Source organism: Triturus cristatus, chromosome 3_2 (assembly GCF_964204655.1).
Source record: "Triturus cristatus chromosome 3_2, aTriCri1.1, whole genome shotgun sequence".
Taxonomy (NCBI): domain Eukaryota; kingdom Metazoa; phylum Chordata; class Amphibia; order Caudata; family Salamandridae; genus Triturus; species Triturus cristatus.
The window spans coordinates 1,065,413,978-1,065,430,101 of record NC_140584.1 but is presented as its reverse complement, the minus strand read 5'-3'; positions in this window follow the sequence as shown (position 1 = coordinate 1,065,430,101).

Below are 16,124 nucleotides of genomic sequence, written 5' to 3'. Positions count from 1 at the left end.
TACTGGGGTGGGGGTACGACTGGAACGTACTGGGGTGTACATGGACGGTGGTACGACACGTACAGGGGTGGGGGGTGTACATTGACGGTGGTACGACACGTACTGGGGTGGGGGGGTGTACATTGACGGTGGTACGACACGTACTGGGGTGGGGGTACGACTCGAACGTACTGGGGTGTACATGGACGGTGGTACGACACGTACAGGGGTGGGGGGTGTACATTGACGGTGGTACGACACGTACTGGGGTGGGGGGGTGTACATTGACGGTGGTACGACACGTACTGGGGTGGTGGTACGACTGGAACGTACTGGGGTGTAGGTACACGGGGGGTATGACACGTACTGGGGTGGGGGTGGGGCTCGAACGTACTGGGGTGTAGGTTCACGGTGGTACGACACGTACTGGGGTGGGGGTACGACTGGAACGTACTGGGGTGTACATGGACGGTGGTACGACACGTACAGGGGTGGGGGGTGTACATTGACGGTGGTACGACACGTACTGGGGTGGGGGGGTGTACATTGACGGTGGTACGACAAGTACTGGGGTGGGGGTACGACTCGAACGTACTGGGGTGTACATGGACGGTGGTACGACACGTACAGGGGTGGGGGGTGTACATTGACGGTGGTACGACACATACTGGGGTGGGGGGGTGTACATTGACGGTGGTATGACACGTACTGGGGTGGGGGTGGGGCTCGAACGTACTGGGGTGTAGGTTCACGGTGGTACGACACGTACTGGGGTGGGGGTACGACTGGAACGTACTGGGGTGTACATGGACGGTGGTACGACACGTACAGGGGTGGGGGGTGTACATTGACGGTGGTACGACATGTACTGGGGTGGGGGGGTGTACATTGACGGTGGTACGACACGTACTGGGGTGGGGGTACGACTCGAACGTACTGGGGTGTACATGGACGGTGGTACGACACGTACAGGGGTGGGGGGTGTACATTGACGGTGGTACGACACGTACTGGGGTGGGGGGGTGTACATTGACGGTGGTACGACACGTACTGGGGTGGTGGTACGACTGGAACGTACTGGGGTGTAGGTACACGGGGGTATGACACGTACTGGGGTGGGGGTGGGGCTCGAACGTACTGGGGTGTAGGTACACGGGGGTACGACACGTACTGGGGTGGGGGTACGACTGGAACGTACTGGGGTGTAGGTAGATGGGGCTATGACACGTACTGGGGTGGGGGTTCGACTGGAACGTACTGGGGTGTACCTAGACAGGTGGGGGTATACATATACGGGGGGTACGTGTCGGACGTACGGGGGCTGGGGGGAGTGTTGGGCGCGTATGCGGGCACATGTCTCCATGGTTGCTGTAGGAGTTCGGTGCGGACGGTGTTTTTTCCATACGGTTGTGACCTCGGACGCACGGGATGGATCGTGATTCCTCGGTCGGACTTGGATTTTCACGTTTGTAAGGTAAATCGTCCGAGGACGTGTCGGACACATTTTCCGACCCGAGGACGTGTGGGGAATGATTCCCAGTGCGGTTCGTATGGACTTTTTACCATGCGAATCGTGATTGCCAGTTCGTACGGCACTTGTACGATTCGTACGGTAAAAAGACCCGATACGAGTCGTACGGGGACATTTTTTACCGGATCATGATCGGTGCCGATTAGGATCCTGGAAAAAATTTCCCCAACCGAATTGAATCTGGACTTTTTTCCGTACAAATGGTAAAAGCGCCGTACAAACTGCCAATTACGATTCGTATGGGAAAAAGTCCATACAAATCGCATTGGGAAAATTCCCCCACACTTCCTCGGGTCGGGAAAAGTCTCCGACACGTCCCCGGACATTTTTACGTACAAATGGGAAAAACTGAAGTCCCAATGCGCAATTACGATCCGTCCCATCCGTCCGATTGTACAACTGTATGGAAAAAAGACCGTCCGGAGCGAACTCCCATAGCAACCATGGAGATGTCCAAACAAGTGCCTGGTACGCGCCGTACCCCCCCCGCCCCCCGTATGTTCGCGCCGTACCCGCAGCCCCCCCGCGGATGGGCGCGCCGTACCCCCAGCCCCCCGTATGTACGGAGCGTACCCCCGTACCCCCAGCCCCCCGTATGTACGGAGCGTACCCCCACCCCCATATGTACGGAGCGTACCCCCCAGCCCCCCGTATGTACAGAGCGTACCCCCACCCCCATATGTACGGAGCGTACCCCCCAGCCCCCCGTATGTACGGAGCGTACCCCCGTACCCCCCAGCCCCCCGTATGTACGGAGCGTACCCCCACCCCCATATGTATGGTGCGGACCCCCAGCGCGTAGTGCTGGGGGTCCGCACCGTACATACGGGGGTGGGGGTACGCTCCATACATACGGGGGGCTGGGGGGTACGGGGGTATGCTCCGTACATACGGGGGGCTGGGGGGTACGGGGGTACGCTCCGTACATACGGGGGGCTGGGGGGTACGGGGGTACGCTCCGTACATACGGGGGGCTGGGGGGTATGGGGGTACGCTCCATACATACGGGGGGCTGGGGGGTACGCTCCGTACATACGGGGGGCTGGGGGGTACGGGGGTACGCTCCGTACATATGGGGGTGGGAGTACGCTCCGTACATACGGGGGGCTGGGGGGTACGGGGGTACGCTCCGTACATACGGGGGGCTGGGGGGTATGGGGGTATGCTCCGTACATACGGGGGGCTGGGGGGTATGCTCCGTACATACGGGGGCTGGGGGGTACGGGGGTACGCTCCGTACATATGGGGGTGGGGGTACGCTCCGTACATACAGGGGGCTGGGGGGTACGGGAGTACGCTCCATACATACGGGGGGCTGGGGGGTACGGGGGTATGCTCCATACATACGGGGGGCTGGGGGGTACGCTCCGTACATATGGGGGTGGGGGGGGGGTACGGCGCGTACCGGGCCCCCTAATCAGCTCGCATCGCTGCGTACTTAGCTTTTCCGGCACTTTTTAGGTGGCGTAAAAATTTTCCCATCCGGACTGCAGTCGGTGCGAATCGTAATTGCTGGTACGTAAAAACATGCCTAACTCCGTCCGGACGTCACGTCCGCGGTGTCCCGGATCACATTTGTATATATTTTTCTGTCGGTTGGTCTTTTTTCCGATTCGTACGGGAATGGTGTTTCCGAACGAATCGTAATTGCATGTTTGTAAAGTTTTACAACCCGGTACGAGTCAGACGGAGAAAAAGCTCCGACCCACGGTTTGTACCGGGTTTTTCCAGGATCGTAATCGGCCCCTTAATATCTCATCAAGAATACTTTCTTGGTGATCCTTCTCTTCAAGCTGTGGATGAGCATTGAGCTCTTTAGAGGTGCCTTTTTTTTAGTGCATCGAGTGAGATTGATCCATTTGAGGCCCCTATACTTATTTACTTCATTTTTCCACTTCTACTGCTCTGGAACAAACACAGGTATCTCTATATGATCAGTAAATGAAAAATCAGCACATCTATGTCTGCAGGTTTGCCTGCAGGCCTCTAGGAAAGCAATTCTGCAGGGTTCTGCACTTCCTAGTTCTTCCTTGTTTTGTTAACAGAGTAAAGAAGATCAGAAAATCGATCCAGATAATCCTCCAAGAAAGGTCACAGCCTTTCCCTGGATCCATAGAACATATGATTCTACAGATTGGCAGGAACTCCAGAGGTCTCCTAGAGTTTCAGGAAGTGGGATGTGAGCAAGTAGCAGATTCATTTATTGTGTCAAACTCACTAACTTCATGTCAATCAAAAAAATCACTCTCAAGGTTGGTTTCTCCAGAGGAGGAAATTAATTCCTCAAAATAGTGATTGCATGTTTACCTCGATGAATCCTTTGTGTCCAGGCATTTCATTAAGGAAGGTTAATATTCAGATCCACTAACCCAGCACCAGAGATTCTACACACCTGCACAAATGAGGAAGCCCCTCCTCATTCCAAGCTGTCCCTGCGGCTTTAACCACAGATGCACTGACCTGGAAACTGACTTTTGGAACAGGTAACATTTGATTTACTTGATTACTCTGGTGCATTATTTACAGATTTGAAGACGTCATTTCTGAGTATCGCAATTAGTAAATTGCTATTTCAAATGTATGAAACTCTTTTGAGTTTCATTTGTGATTCCTAGTGGATCGCGAATACGCCTAGGTCATGAATAATTAATGAGGTAGGTCGCAATTTGCAACCCACTCACAGGGATGGTGGCCTGCTGGGGCCAGCAGACCACCATGTCTGTGACTGCTTTCAAATAAAGCAATCTTTTTTTTCAAACGCAGGTCATTTTCCGTAAAATAAAACCGTAAGTTTTTAAAAAGAAGGAAAATGAAACTATGAACTTTCACTTTTTGTGAGTAGGCAGTGGTCCGTGGGACTAGTGCCTGCTCTTAAAAAATATTTGTTTCCCATTCTGAAAGGGCAAGGGGTTTCTTTAAGACTCCTTCCCATTTGCGAATGGCTTACCACCTCATTCAAGGAGTCGGTAAAATATTAATGTTTTGCAATTGTAATTCGGTCACAAAACATTCATACATCCCATTCAAATTCAGGACTTGAAAGGAACGCCCTAAACATACCCTTTCCAAATACCAAGTCGCAAACACAAATTGCGGTTCAGTAGCCTGTTAACAAATCGCAATTTGAGTTTTGTACATATTTAAAAGCATTTTTGGGGGGGAAACAACCTGATCAGGCTGTTTCGACTGCAAAAATTCTTTGTACAAATGGCCCTAAATTATTAGTCACATATTTTACCTAAGTTGAATACAGAATGCAGGAGAGTATTTTGTAAATTTAGTTCAAACTTTTATTGAGATTTGAAGACATATTCAGATAACAGACAGCAACAATAAACAAAAGAATTGCACAATGTTTTTTAAAAATTGATGGGACCAGGGCCGGCTTTATGACGGTGAGATGGTGGGGCCACACTGGATGCTAACCTGGGGGGGGGGGGAAGGACCTCATGGGGGAGGGGGTGCTGTGTTTAGCATAACATGATTTAGAAGCACCTGCTGCAGAGATTCTTGTTTGGCTGGCTTTCAGGCAGCAATAACAATGTCAAGATAACTCCATAAAGTAGCGCAGAGGGTTAATATGCCTGCTGCAAAGAACAGATCTATATTTTATGTTGATATCTGAATGGTTTCGTAAAGCCAGCCTTTACCAGCACTTAAAAAACAAACAAATTAAATGTATGTGAGAGAGGGGCTGTGGAGAGATGAGGGGCACTTTTGCAGGGTGGTATTGCGGGAATCTAAGGAGGAGGTCATCATTAGCCAAAAAAGATTGTCGCACCTGGTGCCACCAGCGCTAAAGTCAGCCCATGATGGTACAAAAAATAATAGTACAGTGGATTGTAAAGCCTATAGCATCCTGGCTTTTTGCTTGGATGCACAGATAGAATACCGTGATATGGGCCTGAAGAGTCTTTGGAGGCAATCATGTGATCATTCTCTAGCCAATCCTTGCTGCGTTTGCTTGGGGAGTGGACGGGGGGCGTAAGTTCATTGGGGACTGTGGAGAGTGGGTGCCAGCAGGGACGGGCAGAGAGTAATGAAGAGAGGGCAAGGCATGGAGGGAGAAGAGAAAGGGTAAAGCACAAAAAGTAGTATGACTGTGATAGAGCGCTATGACGTTTTGAAAATTGTAGTGGTGCATCATAATCACGTATAGTCCGCATCCACATATATATTTTATGTTGTATTAACAGACGATCATTAGAGAAGTAAATGTAATATTAAATAATGTGAATGTAATGTTAGAAATTTAATTTGTGTTAGTCGAAAGAGTAAAATGACTTTTAAAATGTAACCGCCTATTGCAAAGTGTCTAACAAATGAATTCATGAGCAATGTAATGCATTAGATTTAAACGTGCACAATATTAAAGGCTGCACGTGTAGGAATGATTACTTCTATATTGAATGTAATGAAATATAGTGCTTGCAGATGCAACGTTTATTAATGTGTGTAGTTCTGACGTATAGAGGCCTAACTGAATGTCTATTTTACTATGAGAGGCTTATTCCCATTTCTTATGTTAGCTGAATTGTGTAGGCCAAGATGTACTTTCCCTGGGAAGGCTCTCATTTGGAGGTAGTCATCGAATTTCATGTACAGGGAAGGATTTTCTATTCTCAGGCTTCTGTTGCAGGTGCAAGGACATCGTCCTCGTTAGCAAAGACTAACCTTTTGTTTTAGGAGTTAGGTATGGAGGAGCGTTTGCTACAAGTGTCTCCAGGAATGCAGATAATGAGAAGCCGATACTTTCGGTGCTGAGGGAGCCTGGAACTCATGGACGTTTCAACCGTTATTGGACGAAGTACAGGTTTCAATGGAAAATTACCTCCAGAAGACGTTCAGCCAGAAGAGGTGTAACAAAGGCGTGTCCTCCATGTTGTGCATTTTGTATTAGTGCCCAGAGGGAAGAGAGTCAGAAGAGAAGGAGCAGATGAGGGTAGAAGGAAGAGATCGACATTGAGGAAGGAGACTTAGAACAAGTTTGGTAGCTTTGGCTACTGACCCCTTCATTGTGAGTGTACTTCTTAGGAAGTCTTCACTCGCTGACACCTTTTCTTGATTTGTTTGGGAGATGCTAAATAGGGATGTCACTTTAGTGGTAGAGTAGTGACAGACTAACCAATTTCTTTGTAAGTATCCATGAAGACTGATTTAGATATTAGAGCAGTTATCTTTTGTCTGATATTTTTAGAGTTCATTATTCTTTTTATGCTTCATCGAATGAGGCTGTTGCATAGGTTAAACTTTGTATTAGTTCCTATGTATTTTCTTAACCTCGTAGTGAGGTGCTTGTATGTTCAGTTATTTTTGGCTTTGTAATAAATCCCCTAAATCTTAACTCCGAGTTAGTGGTTCTTCAGCATCGTAATTGATTGGTTATCGACTTTATCTGAATGATTTCGTTCTCTCCCCTTTACACTTCACAGCAGGTAAAAAGGTCCAGTCGGCCGAGGATTCTTAATAATGGTTAGAGATGGTTAGAATAGATAAGAATCTGGCGTTATCAGTTGGTAGCAGAGTATGATGGTTATCTCTATAGTAAGGGGAGATCTAGTTTAGGGTAAGTCACTATCGAGTCCCCATGGAGCCCAAGTGATGGTGATCCAGTGGCTCGTGAGCGTAGGACGACGGCGTTGATGGAAGCTGACGGAGTAACGGTGCGGCGGAAGCAGCAGTTCATGGGAGAGTGAGTATGAACAGGGTTGTGTTGAGTGTGTGATGTCTTGCGGAGTTGGTATGAGAGTCGAGTGATTGTGGTTTAGGACTGTGAGCGCGCGCGGTCCATGAGATTTGATTTTGATATACCGGGATAAGAGATTGTGGTGTAAAAGACACCCAGAGTTGTAATTGTCTGACCAGTGATTGTGGGAGTCATGAGACGTTGTTGACTGACCAACCGGTGATAGGGAAATGTGTGTGTGAGTGCATGAGTAACCAACGCTGGTCGTGGGTTGCTGTATGTGAAACATTGAGGTGCCAATTCCGATCCGGTAAAAACCGGGTACGAACCGTCGGACGGAGCCTTTTCTCCGTCCGACTCGTACCCGGTGCGAAATCCATCCGAAAATGCAAGTACGATTCATACGGAAACACCATTTCCGTACGAATCGAACAAAACACCGACCGAACAGAAACTAAACACAATTCCGATCCTGAAAGGCGCCGACGTGACGTCGGTACGCATCCAGCCTACGTTTCACGAACCAGGAAGTACGATTCGAACCGACGTCATCCCGCACGGTAAATATTTACCGGCTGCCAAAAACTGCCGGGAAATCAGGACGAGACACGCAAGGAGCAGCTGGACGCGACGAACAGACATGGACCCGAACCTACGTGCCATCCCTGCCCTCCTAGCAGTCCACCTGGCGTACAGGAACCGACGCAGACGCCGCAGAAGGTCAGCACAACAACCAGGGGCAAAGGGGGGGGCAGGGGCAGGACACACAACACCAACACATGGTACCAAATCACACATGGCCTGGACATACCTGACCATCAGGGCCTGGACACTGCCAGGGTGTGGGGGCGAGGCCAGCAACGCAAGCGTCCGCCACAACGGAAGTGGATGGTCACGCGAACCGGTACGTACCCTACCCAGGCCGCAAGAGCGTGGGTACGGAACGTACCACGCGTCCCCCTACGTCACTCCAACAATGGCGGTACGGCCCGTACCCACGTCAGAAAGGCCTTGGTACAGCTCGTACCAGCATTGCTGGGGTCATGTAGGGGTACGCGTGGTATGACCCATAGCCACGCCCCCAAGGCCTGTGTACGGTGCGGACCCCACGGCACCGCAACAATGGGGGGACGCACCGTACCCACCCACCAAAGGCATGGGTACGGCCCGTACCCAGGCACGCAGAGCGTGGGCAGGGGTATGTACGGACCGTACCCCCACCCGTAGAAGTACGGCCCGTACCCCCACCCGTGCATGTACGCCCCGAACCCCCACCCGTGTATGTACGCACCCAAGGACCACCCGTGTATATACGCCCCGAACCCCCACCCGTGTATGTACGCCCGAACCCCCACCCGTGTATGTACGCACCGAACCCCCACCCGTGTATGTACGCACCAAACCCCCAGCCGTGTATGTACGCACCCAAGCGCCACCCGTGTATGTGCGCACCCAAGCGCCACCCGTGTATGTACGCACCGAAACCTCACCCGTGTATGTACGCACCGAACCCCCACCCGTGTATGTACGCCCCGAACCCCCACCCGTGTATGTACGCACCGAACCCCCACCCGTGTATGTACGCACCAAACCCCCAGCCGTGTATGTACGCACCGAACCCCCAGCCGTGTATGTACGCCCCGAACCCCCACCCGTGTATGTACGCACCGAAACCTCACCCGTGTATGCACGCACCGAACCCCCACCCGTGTATGTGCGCACCCAAGCGCCACCCGTGTATGTACGCACCGAAACCTCACCCGTGTATGTACGCACCGAACCCCCACCCGTGTATGTATGCCCCGAACCCCCACCCGTGTATGTACGCACCGAACCCCCACCCGTGTATGTACGCACCAAACCCCCAGCCGTGTATGTACGCACCGAACCCCCAGCCGTGTATGTACGCCCCGAACCCCCACCCGTGTATGTACGCACCGAAACCTCACCCGTGTATGTACGCACCGAACCCCCACCCGTGTATGTACGCACCCAAGCGCCACCCGTGTATGTACGCACCGAAACCTCACCCGTGTATGTACGCCCCGAACCCCCACCCGTGTATGTATGCACCGAAACCTCACCCGTGTATGTACGCACCGAACCCCCACCCGTGTATGTACGCACCCAAGCGCCACCCGTGTATGTACGCACCGAAACCTCACCCGTGTATGTACGCACCGAACCCCCACCCGTGTATGTACGCACCCAAGCGCCACCCGTGTATGTACGCACCGAAACTTCACCCGTGTATGTACGCACCCAAGCGCCACCCGGCCACCCGTGTATGTACGCAACGAAACCTCACCCGTGTATGTACGCACCGAACCCCCACCCGTGTATGTACGCACCAAACCCCCACCCGTGTATGTACGCACCGAACCTGCAATAAGAATGGGGTGTGCCAAACACCCCCAGCAGTGCCCAGACACAGGAGGGGTGGGTGCAGGGTCCTCCCAGCAGTGCCCAGACACAGGAGGGGTGGGTGCAGGGTCCTCCCAGCAGTGCCCAGACACAGGAGGGGTGGGTGCAGAGTCCTCCCAGCAGTGCCCAGACACAGGAGGGGTGGGTGCAGAGTCCCCCAGCAGTGCCCAGACACAGGAGGGGTGGGTGCAGGGTCCTCCCAGCAGTGCCCAGACACAGGAGGGGTGTGTGCAGAGTCCTCCCAGCAGTGCCCAGACATAGGACAATATACCCCATCAACAAGTTCAGTGACCTACAAGGGTGATACCCCAGATGCAGGCGGAGCCATCGCTGAGCCAGCATGGCTATATTGAACGGCAACCCTCACACATCCAGGAAATGTAGACACAGCACAGCACAGCATTTGGGAGACACCCTGCAGGGAAAATGGCCTGCTCCACAGAGGATGGAACACACCTTGGGACAATGTCACCATACAGTGAGAGCAAACATGACCAAATACCATTGGCAGAGACCTTTGTGATGGCACGCAGATGGCAGGGTACACCCCATGAGCAGCACACTCCAACATTTCACAGACCCCTAACACATTATCACCACCCCAACGCAGGGAGCACCAGCACCAACAGCAAGTCCAGGAAAGCATCAGTGTGCAAAACCAAAATAAAAGGCTTTATTCAGCAGGAAAATATATCTGAGAAAATGTCCACTATGTACAAGGGCCATGGGCCAGCCCAGCAGCAAAGTCCGGGGGGGGGGGTACACATCGGGACGTGTGTCCCCTAGCTTGCCTGCACAGTTCACAAGTCCATTTCATCCACAGAAGAGGGGGCATCAGGGGGGAGGGTGGAAACAGGCACCGCAGGGACAGGAGGGGAAAGGGTAGGTGTTGTGGGTGCAGGGAGGGATGATTCTGCCACAGGGGGGGTGCCAGCGCCAAAGGTGGAGGACAGAATGGCGCTGCACACGTCGGCAAGTTCCCCCAGCGACTCCCCCGCACCCAATCCAACCACAGGCCCCAAGGAGGGGGGGGGGCAAAGGGATGGGTCGCAGCGCCACTGGGGGAGGGTGTGGACAGGGTGGGGGACTCAACTCCCCTGGCCGGGTCCCGCCTCCACCGCTTGCGGGGTGGTGTCATCCTGGGGCTGGGGGGCACACTCGCAGTGGATGATGCTGTCACTGACTGTTGGCCAGGAGAGCTAAGGGGAGTGGATTTGGAGGGAGTGGGTTGTGTGGAATGCGGACTCCCACTGTGGCTGCGTGTTCTACGTTTCCCCCCCAACCCAGTGGGTGTGCCTTCCTCACCCTGTGTGTGCGTGACAGGAGGTGTGCGCTTCGACTTCCCTGGTGGTGTGGTGCCTGTGTCTGTTGGGGTGCGTGCACGCTGACGTCTGGATGTGCGTGGGACAGGCACGGGAGTGGGAATTGTGGATGGGGCAGGGGTAGGGGGTGTTACGCAGCGCTGCAGGAGATCCAGTGCTGCAGTCAGTGTGGAGTCTATGGACCTCAGCAACTGCCGTTGGTCAGACTGCGCAGCCGACATGCCCTCCATGTATGCCTCCATCTGGGTCAGCACCTGGGTGTGGGCATGGAGGACATTTAGCATCGCAGTCTGACCAACCTGCAACTGCCTCAGGATGTCCACAGACTCCGCACTCACCGCAGCAGTGGTGACAGGGGCAGGGGGTGCGGTGCCTGGCAGGAAGGAGACATGTGGGGACCGAGCACGGAGGGAAGGGCCACGAGCATGTGGGAGGCCGGTGATGGAACCTGAGGTGGCGGGGGGATGTGGAGGGCTGCCATCAGCTGGGGGGGCAGACTCCGCCACCTCTGGGAGCTCAGCCTCGGACCCGTCTGCGTCATAGTCTGTGTTGGCAGTCAACAGGTCCTCTGCCTCACTCCCTTCGGCCTCCGTGCCACTCCATGTCCCAGACAGGACAGCACTGCTGGCACTGGTGCTCAATCCCTCCTCCCGGTCCGTGCTAGTGTCTCCTTCCGTGTCCCCCGGCGATGCTGTGGGCAAGGTGAAGAGACAGGAGAAAATCAGACACCTGTACACATATGTCACATGAGTCAAATATACATAGGTCACATTGCATAGCCTGAAAAGCAACAGGAGTAACACCTACAAAACAATGTACACATGTAGGCCATGGAACACACAGTTTTTCGACCCACCATGCCACTGAGACACAATGGAGATCATGACACAACAGCAAATCACTGCACCTGAAATTTTAGAGAGGAGCCAGCCTCTGGGGACAAATGTGCACAGCACCTGCACCACACTGCGTCGTCAAAAAGGGATGAGCATGAATCATATCCATTTACTCTTGCCGCATGCTGCAAAGGCAATACATGAAACCAGGCCACACATGACAGGGTCACTGCACCTTGAGCGTATGTCCAGTCAAACATCACACACAGGCTAAACCCAGCAAGGAGGATGAAGCTTCTGACATGTAGGCCTTGTACGCACAAACCACCCACACCTGAGACAATCTCATTGAGACGGAGAAAGTATGTACACCTCTTACTCTGGGATGGAAACACATGGCCTCCACTAATTCATGACTGTACACACACAGCCCCTGGTGGCCATGTCCACACATCATTGACAGGCAAACATCATCAGATTGTCTCAACAACACACACAGGTAATGCCCACTGTGAGTATGCACAAGCAAAATGGGTCCCCCTGTACAGTGGACACATGTAGCAACCTGTAGGTCCTAACAGTTGAGCCCAGGGTACAATGCCACCCTACCCAACCCATGGTGAAGACACAGTGAATGGCCATATTGTTGGATGACGCACATGATACCTAGGAAGAGGTGCCCCAGGGCACAGTAGTGCCCACACTCCTCCATGGTCCAGGATGGACATGACTGCAAATTAAGCAACCGTCCCTGCACTTAGCAGGCCTCCCACTCAGGCACATGATGTCAGAGGGCACACAATTGGACATGCATGCTGGAAGGCTGTACATTTTGGAGACACACCCCTATGTCGTGATTCACAATCAGTGCCAAGTGACATGGACACCACAATGACTGAAATTGGCCATGGCACACGCAAGGTCCCCATACCTGTGGCACATCACCCCCACATATGATGCTGATAGCATAGGGCACCTGCATGAACTGCCTGCCTAAATAACCTTGTGCAAGAGTGGCTACAGACAGACCAGGGAACACATTGCAAGGAGGGGAAGGGAGGGAGTGAGAACAGCACTGTGCTACTTTGTGGAGAAGTTGACGCACTGCACAATCAAACCCTGGCAGTGTATCCATGCATTGGCTGGGGACACACAACTGACACACATGTACCTACCCCCTTCCTGCTGCTGCCTCTCCTGTAGGCGCCTGTCCATATCGGGGAAGACCACCGCCAGCACACGCTTCTGGATGTGGGTCAGACGACGGCGCCCACGGTTCTTACGGCTCTCAGGTGAGTCCCCCAGCAGGAGCCGTGCAATCCTCCTCGTCCAGCACCGGATGTCCTGCCAGCGTTTCCTCACCTGAGACAGGCTCCGCCTCCGACCCTCTGTACCCCTCACGGCACTGACGGCTTCCCTCCAGATCTCCCCCTTGGCAATGGCGCCTACCTGTGAGGATGCAAAAGAGAGAATACATTAATCCACATGAGCAAAGACACAGAGACACACATATAGAACAATCCTCATTATGAACAGGCCATGGTATGCATGCAACTAATTGCACCTTTGTCATAGGGACATTATCCACTGTGGAAGGCCAAATGCACTACGTGCCAGTGAAAGCACACGGGTGGCATGAGGGGTACCACACACTCAATGACCAGGGATCACACTGTGCCTCACAGGCTACACCAGGATTATGTACAGCACCTCACAGCAGTCACCTGCCCCAGCACACTGATGCTACCTCAGCAGAGTACACAGACACACACAGGTACAGGACAATCACATGGCATTGCCAACTGCGGGTACACACCTCACTCTGCCCATGTGCCAGTAGACGGGGGTGTCACAGGTGTGGGGCTGGCTCAGCACGGCATGCACACAGCACTGCTCCCTGCTCACATCGGATGGCCAGGCCATATCCATCCCTCATGCTGCTTGTGTGCAACACTCCCCATATGCACTCACCCACATGACAGGGGACTAACACACACACCAATGTGCAGGGGACGAACACGGCCTTTGGACACTCACAGCACAGGTACACTGAACAAACACACATCCATGGGTACTGACACCTGTCACACTGGGGGGAACACAGGATCACATCAGGACTGTGGAAACAACATCCCCAGGAGGAGTATGCAGGCAGAATGTGGCATGCACCTTGCATTCATTGTCACAGTAGGCACTATGCAAGTGAGGAGTGCACACAGGAAACACAGCATGCTCTGCATGGGTGACATGAGGCCTTCCACACCCTGGGACCCACTCCAAACAACAGTGCATGTCTGTCACACATGGACACAATGCCAGAAGTCACTGTCACACAAAAGGGTCACAGTCTAAGCTAGTGGAGTCTGCACTCACCTGAACCCCTGGTCGACCATACAGGCTCTGGAACTGTGGGAGGATCACATCTATCAGGGCAAGGTTCTCCTCCTGGGTGAATGGCTGTGACCTCTCCACAGTCCTGGACATGGTGCCAGAGGAATCACTATCAGCAGCAGTGGTCATGGATGAATGGATGTGCAGGCAAGTGCTCTCTCATGGGACCTGGCTGCCTTATATATGCCTGGCTGGCCTGTTCATGTATAGGAGTACAGATTGATTGGTCAGTCACATTAGCATCCTACGTTTCATCCAATCCCTTCAAACCTACCCCAGTGTGTGGCTTTGCATGGTTTCAGTTTTGATAATGATGTCAAGTCAACATCCACATTGCAACAATGTAGATTCTTTCAAACTGACTTCTGCTGTGCACCTGGTGCTCAAATTCAAAAATTTAACTCAGTCTCCATGGCAACCATCATGCATTTAGGCCCTTATACTTGTCCCTCATGTGTCCCCTATGTGTTTTCATACATTTACACACAGGTACGGTGCGTTCCACGCCCTAGGGCACCCCACAAGCAGTGATACCGACCGTACAAGCGCTTGTACGGTCCGGATCACAATATGGGCGCTGGCGTATGCGTACGCCACAGTAGTACGGACTGTACAAGCGCTTGTACGGTCCGGATCACAATATGGGCGCTGGCGTATGCGTACGCCACAGTAGTACGGACTGTACAAGCGCTTGTACGGTCCGGATCACAATATGGGCGCTGGCGTATGCGTACGCCACAGTAGTACGGACTGTACAAGCGCTTGTACGGTCCGGATCACAATATGGGCGCTGGCGTATGCGTACGCCACAGTAGTACGGACTGTACAAGCGCTTGTACGGTCCGGATCACAATATGGGCGCTGGCGTATGCGTACGCCACAGTAGTACGGACTGTACAAGCGCTTGTACGGGCCGGATCACAATATGGGCGCTGGCGTATGCGTAGGCCACAGTAGTACGGACCGTACAAGCGCGTGTACAGTCCGTACTACTGTGGCGTACGCATACGCCAGCGCCCATATTGTGATCCGGACCGTACAAGCGCTTGTACGGTCCGTACTACTGTGGCGTACGCATACGCCAGCGCCCATATTGTGATCCGGACCGTACAAGCGCTTGTACGGTCCGTACTACTGTGGCGTACACATACGCCAGCGCCCATATTGTGATCCGGACCGCACAAGCGCTTGTACGGTCCGTACTACTGTGGCGTACGCATACGCCAGCGGCAATATTGGCCCAGGGACCCTATACACGCACTCCGAGCGTATGTACGGTGCGTTTCACAACTGTCAGTGGTGACAGGCGGCACACAGACAGGAATGGAGCGGACAGGTATTGCCAAGGGTGGACACCAATGCATTGTCTGTGCAATACCACATGTGTGTGACACAGGTGTGTCAGGATGTGATGTGGCACTTTACCCCTGAGGTGTGGGCAAAGCACATGTACGATGAGCTGTGTACACATGTCGTGTGTGATGGTGCGCATTGTACAACACATCCCCTGCACTCCTTTGACATGTGTGCATGTCGTACACACTAGTGGAGCCATGAGTCACTTGCATGTCCCAGTCACGGACACCCGCACCTGTCCCCTGATGCCAGGTACACGGAATATTACACATGACATGTGTATGGCTGCGTTGCACGCTGCAACCATGTCATGTGTGTGGCATGTCTTTCCATGATTTTGCTGTAGGTGTGTGGTTCAATGCATCAGCAGTTGCTGCTGCCAACATGTGTCTGTGTGTCGATGGGCATGGCACACTGTTCCGCACACCAGCCCACATATGTGATTTGCCATGAGGTGTGTATGTATGCAACTACACGGAGTATCAACACAAGTACATATCCACATGCTCCCTATGTATGTTCTGTCTCGACATGTACTCCTCAAAGGCAATGTGTGTGGCCTGTCCTATTCCTATGACATGTGACCAGTGCATATCGCA